The sequence below is a fragment of the Etheostoma cragini genome, chromosome 19 (genome assembly GCF_013103735.1).
Source record: "Etheostoma cragini isolate CJK2018 chromosome 19, CSU_Ecrag_1.0, whole genome shotgun sequence".
Classification (NCBI taxonomy): domain Eukaryota; kingdom Metazoa; phylum Chordata; class Actinopteri; order Perciformes; family Percidae; genus Etheostoma; species Etheostoma cragini.
In genome coordinates, this window is record NC_048425.1 from 11,528,786 (window position 1) to 11,541,704 (window position 12,919).

The window sequence follows — 12,919 nt, forward strand, 5'->3', positions numbered from 1 at the left end:
TGTGTGTTTCTGTGTGTGTGTGTGTGTGTGTGTGTGTGTGTGTGTGTGTGTGTGTGTGTGTGTGTATCTGTAAGTTTCAGGGTCATATCTGCCTCCGAGCATTTTGGACCGGATTCAACGCGGGATAAAAGGGATGGGTTGTTACCATTCACACCCCAGGAATGTCTGTACTCCTGTATGTCTTCTCTTCTGGGAATTTCCTCTTCCTTCACCCTCTTCTCATCTCTTCCTTTCCCTCTCGTTCTCTCTCTCTCTTTCATTTATCCCTGAGGTGACAGGTAGAAGGAGGCGGGAACGCCAGATGCACACCTGGTTTAATTTTTGTGAAGAGAGGGAAACAGTGAGAGGGATAGACAAAAGAGAGAAAGAGTAGTCCTTGAGTAAGTCCTCTGCATCACTGGTTTATTCATTCAGGATCTGAGGAAGTGTGTGTGCTTCAGTGTCCTTGTTGGTTTGTGCATCACTGAACTTACTTATGTGTCCTCTATCTTGCATGCATACACAATATATGCATAATATGCCATTTTACCCAAAGTGCATTGCAGCAGTATGAGTGCATACAGATTGCCGATTTAAGCGTGAGGTACTGCACATATCAGAGCTGTCAAGACATGCAGTAGACATTTTAGCTGTGTTGGAAGTTTAGATCCTGCTGCACATTGGACATATCAAATAAGAACATTGTCATTGTAATTTCAACTCTTTCACATTGGCAGTAATGAAAAGCTTTGATCATATTTTAAATGTGTAGGTAGTAGTTGTGCTGGCTCTACTGCTCCTATAAACATCTCAGGACAAAATTGAGCTCATAGCCAACTATAAGGAAGGGGCTTCGAATTTGTGAACTGTTTGGCGTGTAGGCTCTGACCTCATCACTCCCTGCAGCATAAACATAAGTCTTAAAACAGGGCATGATAATAATACATTCTCCCCCGTTAGGGTAAACAAGGCTGTTCAAATGGTAATGGGATTGGACAACATACCATGATTTGCAGTACACTGAAGGATGATCTAACGTGTGCCTGAACTGCTCTTTGGTCCTCTAAACTCAGCTATTTCTCCTTTTTTTTTGACAATACAGCAGAGACATATTCTGGCTATAATCAGACCAAGTCAAGCTCAATAGATTTGAGATTGAACAATGGTCTGGGGAGTCTGCTCTGTATTCTCTCTGCAATAGAGACGTGACCGGCGGGCGTAGTTCTAATCCCTCTGTACACAATTAGATAGTCCTTCAACCAATCAGACCAACGATCCGGGTGACGTAGAAGCTGCAACGGGTTTCTGCGCTTCGGTGGCGTTCGGCGGCCGCCACGTTGAATGTAAATAAGAAGCTACTTGGTCGCTTCTCTATCGTCATCGTGTTAAACCTGCCAATAGCGTGCCAGGTAGATAAGCCAATATGTGATTGGTTCCCGCCAAATTGTGAACTAAAGCAGAAGAATTAAACGTGCTGGGCTGCATGTCAAAATCAAATCGCCGGCATAGTGGGCGGGGTTTGCCCAGTCTAGGATAGACACCAAAGTGATGGAAAAAGTATTCCTAAATTGAAATTCATGTGTCTATACATTATGTCAGTCTCTCCAATGTGCACACAACAGCAAAGTTGGCGGAGCTTTTGTAGAACAATATTAGCTTTGACAATGTCCTAGCTAAGTATAATATTACTAGGATTATGATTTAGATTTTTCCTTGTGAAAGAAAAACCATAGTTTTACATTTCTGCAGCTCTTCAAAACCAGTTTACATTTCTTCAGCACATCTCCTTTTATTCATAACTAATTAATTAATTGATGAAATATACAAATAGTGTTATTAGACAGTACATGAGAGGGGCTCAAAGCCGGCTTTGAAAGGCTTTGGGCGAAGGTGGCTCACGGTTCTGTCAGTGAACTTTAAAGCACCCATCGCCTGGACCTGCTGCACCCTCTCGCCCTGGGGGAAAGGCTGTCAACCGGGAGACCGTCCTCAGTGTGTCAGGTGTCAGCGGCCATGTCTGTAACCCACCCAACCTGTCTCATAACACAGACCCTGTCTCGTTTACCATGCTTTGGGACTTTGTTTAACATGTCTTCACCATTCAATTCTATACACCTCCCGTGGGAAACACTAAGCACCCTTCCCCAACGACTGACGAAAAATGACAACTCAACCTGAGTATTTCAAGTCAACAGACGTGTCACTGACAGATGATTCAACTCATTCTACTCATATTAGAATATATACATTTTTAATATCAGCTTTAAGCTATTTTTAATTTGTGTCCACGTCGTGCTTTCTTGTCTGTTTTATATTGAAAGTTAGACAGCCTAGCTACCAAACTGATTTAAACAGCAGAAGAAAGGATGTATTTGCCCTGACACAGTTGTTATGTTATGGGAGAAACCTCGGTGACTGTGGACAAAGTCTATTTGAGAGTATCAAACCAAATGAGTCGATAATTACAATTTAATTTGAAGTAGCGATCAATTGCTTGCTGCCTTTTAATGGCTTGCAGAACATTTTAAATACAGTTTAACACATGTCAACGCAACTGCAATGGAAATAGGGAGTAGGGTGATGTAAAACCTCTAGGAATCAGTGTAACCTGTGATGTGTTTCAGTGGTGAAGCACCACAGCACGCACACTGCAGAGCACTCTGGAGGTCAGCCATATGACACCTAAAATGTAGTGGACAATGGAAATAAGCCCGCAAATGCTGCTACCCAGTGTGATTTCCACTTCTCCCGAGAAAACTGAAGCTAGGGAGCTCGCTCCGCTGTGCATTAGCGTTGTATCACTGAGCTGAGATTACAATGTGCATTCGTTTGTCAGTGTGACAACCCATGACAATTTGCTTTTATGGCCTTGGGATCCCAGCTAAGACACAAAATGTGAGTTTCACGGGTGGAAACGGACATGATAGGTATGTCAACAGATGGGGAGTATTTGGCATGTGGGATTGGTGTTTAGAATTTTGAGTCAGCGACTTTACATCCAGCCGTGTTGTATAAAAGGGAGCTTTCTCTTTTTGACGTAGCTTTCTTTTTCTGGATTTACATGTGGAAGAAAAAAAAAAAGCGAAGGACACATTTGCATTTGGGTAAAGCTGTACATGTACCTAAGGCTATGGTCTCTGTTCTGTGTATGCAGTCTGCATCAGATATACTAAATTGCTAAAAGGTTAGTCTTCTTACTTTTTACCAGTGTGCTAAATCACAATAATTTACGCTAAAGTGTTAGCACCAGGTAGCACCGCAGCTGATGATTAATTGGTGACACATAGAGGAATTTGGTGTTTATCTATCTGTGGTCTCTTAACAGAAAAAAACTGACCTTTGGAAAATGTGAAAAGATGTTGTATTCTATCAGCTGCAGAATGTTGTTTTGTGAATCGTGAACATATTTGGAGCAGAGCACCTCTCATCTGAACACGTCTGGCTGTATTGATGTAGAGTCCCTGTGTTTTCTTTGTGCCGATAAGTGGCCAGACCTTGGGCACTTGTATTTTAATTAGCATCAGGTTGTATGAACTCGAAATCCACGAAACGGTGGTGTAAGATGTGTCCTTTTGCTGAATGCCTTATGAAGAGGCTTTGTCAGAGACTGCAAAATGGCCAGGACAGCTGAGGGAGAGCTTTGAGCAAGAGAAAATAACCTGAAATGGCACAGTATGCCAGGTTCATGGCCAGTGTGTGTGTGTGTGTGTGTGTGTGTGTGTGTGTGTGTGTGTGTGTGTGTGTGTGTGTTTAGGAAGAGAGATACAGAGAAAGATAGAACAGGGGGAGGTCTAAACACAAGGCAGCAGAAAAATAGAACCATACAGACAAAAGTATTGATTTGAATGTCCTCTCTCTGTCTCCCTTTTTCTCTCCCTCTTCCCCCTTTCCATCCATTGCCCTCACCATCCCCCTAGCTTTTATTCCCTTGTCTTCCCTTTTTTCTTCTCATCTGGAGAGCTGCTGGAGGACTTGATTTTCCATCCATCTTGAAGTGCTGTAAGGATGGATGTAGGACAGGATGGAGGGCTGAAAGAGAGGGGCAAAATGGATTGGAAAAGAAAAGGAGAGAGAAACAGAGAGACAGACAGACAGAGAGAATGGGTGAAGTGCTGTAAGGATGGATGTAGGACAGGATGGAGGGCTGAAAGAGAGAAGCAAAAATGGATTGGAAAAGAAAAGTGGAAATGGAGAGACAGTGATAGAGAGAGAGAGAGAGAGTGGGGAGGAGAATGGGGCCGGTAGTTGTTGAACTGAGTGCAACCGGTGCAGCTGAAATGGAAGGAGATGCTAAAAGTGGAAAGACTGGATAGAATGAGGAGAAGAATAAGAAGAAGGGGGGGAGAGGAGGAAAAAAGGGGAAGAAGACAAGGTCTAAAGCGAAGGAGGAAGAGGAGCAGACAGGATTACTGGAGCAAAAGATACTGGGAGAGGTAAAGGTCTCGTTTCCCTCTCTGCTCCCCCCTCAACACCCCCTCGTTATCCCTATTAGCACCTGCTGGGCTAACGAGGGCCCCGCTACCCGTTGCCAAGGCAACCCCTCCCCAACCTTCGCTCATTCTTTTTTCCCTCCTCTCCTCAAAACCCCCCCCCCCCACACACACACACACACACACACACCTCTTACTCCAGCAAACCACTAACTACCTTCAATCTCAACCCCTCCCAACCTCCCTCCCCTCCACCGTTTCCTCTCCAGGTAATGAAAAGAAGATATGAAGCAAAGGGTGTGTGGGGAAGGAGAGAAGGGGGGGGGGGGGTCGGGGGGCTGCTGCTGCTGAAAGGGAAAGAAAGAAGATTTGAAGTGAACATGCATTATACCCTGTTTCCCTTCCCTCTGCCTTATTATCTGCTGTTGTATCCTATTGACTATTCAATGCATTCAGATGGTGTACTCATTGATGTAATGGTTGGATGTGGAGTGGACAATGTTCCCCGGTTTTATAGAAGGAAGCCGATGAGAGAAACCCTTAAATACAGAGCTAATGCAGTGCATGTTGCTCTCACTGACGAGCCTTTCAGTCCTCTTGAGTTAGCCTTCTTCTGATACTGTGTTATATTGGCCTTTTTCTATATTCCACATACTGGCTCATCAGATGGTTGATTAGATACATACATAATACATGTATTGTATATATTGAGTGTCTAGTTCTTGTATTCACCATTGATGATAGAGGTATATAGATCCTTTACTTAAATAAAACTAGTCATACTTCTGTGTAAAGATACTCTTTTGCCATTGATTTTTTTTGTATTATTATGGCTGCAAATAACAATGGGCCTTTTTATTAGAAGGTATTTTGACATGTCACAGCAGGACAAGCACATGGGTAAATAATAAATTTAAAGATGTTTTTAACTGTTTGCCATTTCAGGATCCTGTTATCGTGCATGCTGGCTCATTATTAAACTCACAATCTACTGATTGTGAATAGAACTAAGTCCATGTTAATAGGACAAGGACAAGTCAAATTGTCTGTTCTCTCTTCTCTATCTATTATTCTTATTATCGATGTTATCGTGTTTCATATGTTTTCACATATTTCACATGCTCTTTATTAGTGTTGATTAAATAGTTCAACATTTTAGGCTTTATCTATTTTTGCCCGGGGTTAGAGGTGAGGATGGCTGCCATGTCTGTTTTGTAAATTGTAAACATAACAGCAAGTGTTGCACTACGAGAGTTAAGGTGACGGACTATTTCTTGGCTGCGTGCAGTTGCCAGGAAACCAGCAGAGATTCACACTCAGACAGAAATAGTTTGGCATATACCACCTGTAAAATGGCAAACTGACATTTTTACACTTTTGAAAAGAGACAGAATTATAAATACAAAATGTTATTGTTTAATGGTGCTGTGATCAATATATTGTAAACTTTTGGGACGGAGCCAGGCTAGCTAGTTTTCAGTCTTTATGCAACACTAAGCTAAACCGTCGCTGTCTGTAACTTCATATTGACCATGCAGACATTAGCGTGCTATCGATCTTCTCAGCTAACTCTTAACAAGACATAGAATAAACCCATTTACAAATGTACAAACACCTCAGAATAAAACTTAGGTACAATACTAGAGCAACCACTAGTTGATACGGTCACAGTGCAGGATGGCCTTGGTGCCTCCTCAGGTTGGCCTTCTGCCCCTCAAAGCAAAGATATGCCCTGCTACCAGCACCGCCCTAGCTGATTTTGCAGGTTTTTTTCCTCTGCCGCTTTCTTGCTGATTCGGTTATTAGACACAAGTTTCTTTTGTTCTTCGTTGTTTGTACATCCACACTTATTCCTGCTCCAACGCTCATTAGACCTGTTTATGAGAATGCATTTTCCCCGACTGTGTCACACAGCGAGGTTCTCTAACGGTGCCGGAGCAGACGTCATTACGCACGGCTGTAGCCCCTCATAGCGTCCGTACCGCTAATTCATCACGTTACTGCAAACCGTCGTCAGGTAAAATCTCAATCATCATAAACCCAAGGATGGAGGAGGAGGCAATGATTCTTTATAGTGCTCATGTTGAAACTAACTTCAAAAAGTGCTTTGCAATTCCAGATCACGTTAGCCGCTCATTGACTCAAATGTAAACCAAAAGAATGATGACATTTATCACTCGTAAATAATTTGAAATTAAGTTTATAAATGTGCTTTTGAAATTTTACAGAACACCGTGCAGCCGGCATAAATAATATCACAATCGGTGAAATTGACCACCAACCCAAAAGCAATGTTCCCGATGTGAAGCTGTGACTTAGTGAATGTCTGAGAAGAGTACAAATATTGATATTTCTTGGTAAATACCCAAAAAATTATTTATGTTTGTTTTCATTTCACTGATAGTTGTATTAAGTATTAAAAATAAAATCATCCGTAACCGTAAAATTATTTTGCCTTGCTGCCATGGCATTTGGCCTTTCTTCTGGACAACACCAAAGGCTAATTTACCTTGACCACAAAATGATGAAATTCCCGGCTTGTAACTTTTTTTCTGAACTAAAATTGATATTGGCCTTCAAAACTGTATTTATAATAGAATCCTCAGGTGTGGAGCAGAGGGAGGCGTTGCTTCTGTTGCTTACAAAAGACCATTTTGTTTTCTTGTTCTTTCCTTCTTTTATTCTCTCACGGTCCTCCTTGATCGTTCAATACCTTTTTCCGGCTCTCAGAGAGATGGCTCGCCAGACATGCTCATTAATTCATGAATGTTCTGTTGCTGAATATGCTCACTGGAACCGGTGTGTTGGGGCGGACTGCAGGGATACATCCACAGAAAACACAGGTGAATACCCACACACACACAAACAAACGCTATGAGTTTGCACACGTAATGGGATTAGTGTAATCTGATTACTATACATAGCACCTTGGTTAAGTCTCAAATTATTATAATCATCTTTTAAAGAGGGGATTTTGGAGGCAAGCAAACCCCAAAATAACCGGATTGAAATCCATCAACTGGAGCATCTCTACCAGACTGCATTTAATAAGTAATGTACTCAATACTGCACACACACACACACACACACACACACACACACACAGTAGGAAGTGGTTGTGAATTCAGCGTGTAGCCAGTAAGTGCTGATAATGAAGCTGTCTGTGGTGATCAATAGAGATCAGCTGTCGTCACTTCTCGCCGCTCCGGCCCTCTCTGCTTCCCTCACCATGTCTTATCTCAGTCCTGCCTCTCCATTCCCCTCTGCACCTTCTCACTCCTCCTCCTCCTCCTCCTCCTCCTCCTCTTCCTCCTCCTCCTCCTCCGTCTCCAGCCACACTGAAAATGAAAAGTTCCTGTCTGAAAGATATTTTTCTCTTCACGGTGCATACATGACTCGAAATTGAATGACTTGAAATGCATTAGAAAAATGAACTAAGGTCATTTTTAACAATGTTTTGGTCAGGGCAGTATTTCTGAAGTGGTAATCCTTGAATTCATTGTTGATGTTTGGAGGTCAACCTGTTCATAATGGAGATAAAATCCCCAGTGAGTTTAGAGAAAATGATGGGGGTTTCGAGGAAGTGATTCAGCATTTCAAAAGGTCCAGGGAATCTATTTTTTATGTAGCACCAATCAATATTTTTAAACAGTGGAATGAATTTGGGAGTGTAATTTGAAATGGGCCCATTCATAGTGAAGAACCTATTTCACCTACCACTATCACCTAACTTTGCAGTTCCCATCAGCTCCACAAAGCTCTTTAGTGCCACGCAGGTTTTGGTTTTACAGAAACAGACTAATTCAGTTTAATAAAGCCAGGGAACAACAATAAGGACATCATCTATGACACTGTTTTATTAAGGTTTTAATCTCATCCATTAGCTGAATCCGTTATTTACAAGTGAAAACAAAGGTCACCATTACAATTATTTCCTCAACTGTCTTTTTGGATTTTGGAAAGCTAGTTCCCCGTTAAGCATTGGCCTATTGAGTTTTGTATTCACATTTAGCAAAGGACAATACAAATGGATAGTTCCAGATGCATTAACTGTACTTTTCTTTTCACTCCCAAAAAAAGTAATTTAGATAATCCTTGCAATTAACCTGGTAAATACCAACAACAAAAATGGTATCAGTTGAAAGCAGTAAAGCGCATATTTTCTGCCATCAATTGTATTCCTTATGTCTGCAATCTTTTAAATTCTACCTAACTCTAATTTGGATTAATCAAAGCAATCTAAGGTTAAGTATGAAGTCACACCTCACCTGTAATCCTCACTTGTTTTTGCCTTTGGTGTTTAGAACAACAAATAGAGAATCTGCAATGAACTGGAAATATTACTTTTAAAATGTTGCAGGATCAACATCACACAATGTTGGGACTTGTATCTGTAGAATAAGTCAAATCATTGCCAGTGCCATCAGTACCCGTGAAGTCCAGACGCTTCTAGCCTTAAATGTCAAGCCGCTGCACTCTACCATCAACGTCCTTAATATTCCTCTTCCTCTTCATGCTCCCTGCTCCTTCCCCCTCAGCATTCGCAGAAGGTCTTGGTTGATTGCAGTGGTTGATGACTGCGAGGAGAGAAGGAAAGAGGCGAGATGGAGAGCAAAGATGAGAGGGTGGGGCAGAGAAATGACGGGGTGCTTTTTGCTTCCCTCGCTCAAGTTTCGGATTTAGGGTTTTCAGATGTTCACAACACAGCTGCTGCGAAATGGGTGAGAGAGAGAGATGTGGGAGAGAAATGGAGAGGCAGAATAAAAAAAAGTGAGAAAGAATTACTGACATAAAACCCAGAGTGATTTCCAAAATAATATTAGCGGTAGCAGACAATGCAATTGCTTGAGGTGGAGGATATTTTTCTCAGTGTTGTTGCTATGGTTGTTGTTGGAGCAGGTTAGGCTTTTTCTGTTGATGTTTTGCTGCTGTGTAGGTGGTTGTTACAGTGAATGTCTTAGAAGAAGAAGTTATAGTTGTTGCAGCAGGTGTGATTCTTCTTCTTGTTGGATGCTTTTATTATTGTGATTGCCGCCCTTTATGCCGCATGCAGTTGCTGGCGGTCTGGGCTTTTTTGCGGATATCTTGATTGTTTGTATTTGTTGTTTGTCGGAGCAACTGTTGTCATTGTTGTCACTGCTGTGGTGGTGGTTGTTGTCGCTGTGGCTCTACTATTCTTCATCCGTGTTGATCCAGCCAGCTGGCTGCTCATTCTGTGGCCCTGTGTCAACAGATAGGCCCGAGATGGATGCCCACTGGTCTTTAGTTAGAGAGAGAGAAAGAAAGAGAGACCCCCCACTAATGCCTCCTCCCCTCCTTTTACATTTTCAGTTTCTCTGTTTTTCACCGTCTCCCTCCGTCCTTTCAGTCTTTCTGCTGCCGGGATCTGGCCGCAGGCAGTGATATGGGAGGAGGCAACTGTAGGATTGACTTGTCTCAAAGGGGGGGAGGAAACAGAATGGATGGAGAGAGAGGCTTGGGGGGGGGGGCACATCGCTGGTTAAATAAACTGATGGGAGTTGGGTAGCAGCAGTTTGTTAGGCAATACACACAGTGTGTGTTTGTCTGTTTGTCTGTCTGTTTGTCAGTGGAAGCGTGCACGGAGCTGCTCTAAATGTGGCCGTTGGCTCAGTTGGTAGAGCAGGAGTAGATGTACAGAGGCGTACTCCTTGACGCAGCAGCTGCAGGTTTGACTCCGACCTGTGGCCCTTTGCTGCCTGTCATTCCCCCCTCTCTCTCCCCTTTTCATGTCTTCAGCTGTCCTGTGAAAATAAAGACCTAAAAATGCCAAAATAAATAATATTTAAATAAAAGAACTGTGCTAAGTCACTAAATCTGCATTCCGCGTGTGTGTTTGCATGTGTGCATTACAACATGCATGCTCCTCTGTGAGTCTTAACGGATGGACTGCGCAAAAAACCAGGAGAACCAGGCATTCACACCGCCACCGACTTCAGCGTCTACAGTTACCGGAAGTCATTTGTTTTCAATGGAAGCCGGCTTCGCTCAGCTGCAAGGAGCGGTAAATCTGTTGGCGTCACGTTTTGCGCGTTAGAAGCGTGTTGAGCGTCAATCAGAAAGTTCAATTTGTTTTTTTTATTGTTTTTTTACTTTATGGTAATGAGCTATGACGTGGTTCAGCAGCTAACGCCACACGCCAATCGGAACACAGACGTCCTTTGCACTGGCTGATCCCGGAGAAACATACTATGTAAACTTTGGTTCCTACCGAAACATTCATTCTGAGGACAAGCTCATAAACGGCGTTGCCGGGTTACCTATCGTTTATAATATAACGTTGTTACATAGGGACCAGTTAATGTTACCTGCCGGTCACATTGTTTCTAATAGTCCGCTCACAGTGAGTCCTGCACGGGTCACTAGGTTAATCTGGCGACTGCTCGCTCTGCCTGAATTTAGCTTTGACTTAGTTGCGTGAAAGCAGTTTGAATCCAGCCAAGTAACCATGGAGCTGTTAACGGCCAGAGATTAATCCTGGAGTCTCATGTGTTAAATCAGCTGCCGCCCTGATCTGAAATAAACGTTAAACCCTACTATAGCAGTTGTTTAGGTGGTTAGAAATGGTTGCAATGGTACCCAGATGCGGAGTGGCAATCGGGAGAGTCGGGACTTTTCCCGGTGGGCCGGTAGTGTTTCGAGGCCGCGAGGGCCGATCTGATAATAGATACACATGACAAGTTCTCAGCAACACCATCCGCCTGCCTGGTGTGCGGCCGCTGCCTGCCGGCAGACGTGTGCATCGCATCAGTGTCCACTCTCTCTCTGTAAAAATAGAGATGAGCAGCGTGGCTTCCATGGTCTATGCAGCTTCAGGTTTATAAAGGACGTGCTCCGGGGATAATGTGGGACAATGCAGCTGCAGTGGCTTGCATAAGTTTACACACCCATGCTAAAGTTGATTTAAAAAGAGCAATACAAAAACATCTTCTGGAAAATGATCTTAATGTTTAATTCAAAAAACTATTTCATGGATCCAGAATACTATGCATCCTAATAAAGTTCCCTTGGCCTTTGGAATTAAAATAACCCCCAATCATCACATCCCCTGCCCCATACACAGAGACTGGCATGGTCAGTTAGCTTAATAGCTTGTTTGATTTGCATTGAGAGATGGAAAGAGGTGCCTATCTCTAAAGAAGAACATTTATATATTTATTTACAATACATTATTCATTCACAAAGAACACTGGTGTCCTTTAAAAGGTTGGATTGTTCTAAATGTTTTGAATTAAGGCAATAAGATCAATTTCCAAAAGACGCATTTTTTATTCCTCTTTTTAATCAACTTTAGCATGTGTGTGTACACTTATATTTCCAGATGACATTAATGGTAGATTGTCAGAGAACAATTCATTAATGATTTCATTTTCTTGTTGCTTGTTACTCCTTAATATGTAGGGCTAATGGTTTTTATTAGGTATTATAGCTTACTTTGGTTTCATAATCTTCTCGATTCGTCTCACATCACTGGACCAGTAACTTGGCCTATATCGGTATATAGTGTAGTGTAATTCATCACATAGGGAAAACCACAATGCTTCTTAATTTTTATTTTGGTGCTGTCACTTTTCAGCTTGGGAGAAGAAAAACAAAACATGAATAATACATTATTTTACATGCAGTATATGCGTACAGTGTGTATTGAAGCCTCTTACTTATTTTTTTTAGTGTTTGTCCCATACTGTTTGTTTTGTATGAACATTAATTGTAGAAAGATATTTAGGATTAGACATAGCTTATAGGGATTTGTGCATATGGTTGTAAAACATGTTTATGCGTTGTGAATGAGGGTTTAAAATTAAAGCCTATAGTCATTAGGGTCATTAGGTACATGTGTAGCCTACAGCTTTGTAAAAATGTGGAGTGACTAGTAGCCTTAGTAGATATTTTTAAATCCTTACGCACTCAGTTGGTCCGCTAGTCTGTTGGGCTTTTTCTCTGTTAACAGCCGTATTTCCCTTTTTGCGTATCATATGCTTCACCTCCTCGTGACTTTCCATTAGAAGCTGCTGCTCACCCGGCAAAACATATGCCGCAGGCGTCTTCTCCATTTCTGCATCAGTAAATGTGTGATCGATACCGTGGTCTGTTTAAGAAAGCCGTGAACGTGCACTTATCCCGGCTATCTACACCTGGCTTGACATAGCTTCACCTACTCATCCTGGCTCGGCAAACGTGGAACCGATTAAGCCGCAATGAGCGGATCACACTAAGTCAAGCTGCGCTTTTTCAGTTATCCTGGATATCTTCTTTCTACTTTTGTGCAACAGGCCCCAGATGTCTATAGGGAGCTCAGTCCACCGTTAACAAGTATGGACAGGATTTCGTTGAGTGTTTAGGTGTCCCTCGTAGGGAGGGAGCAGCAAGCAGATTGGCCGATGCAGAGGGGAGTGGACAGACTGGGGGGTAAGCTGGGCCTGATATGTTCGCAACACGGTACAAAAGCACTAGTATACAGTGGGTACGGAAAGTATTCAGACCCCTTTAAA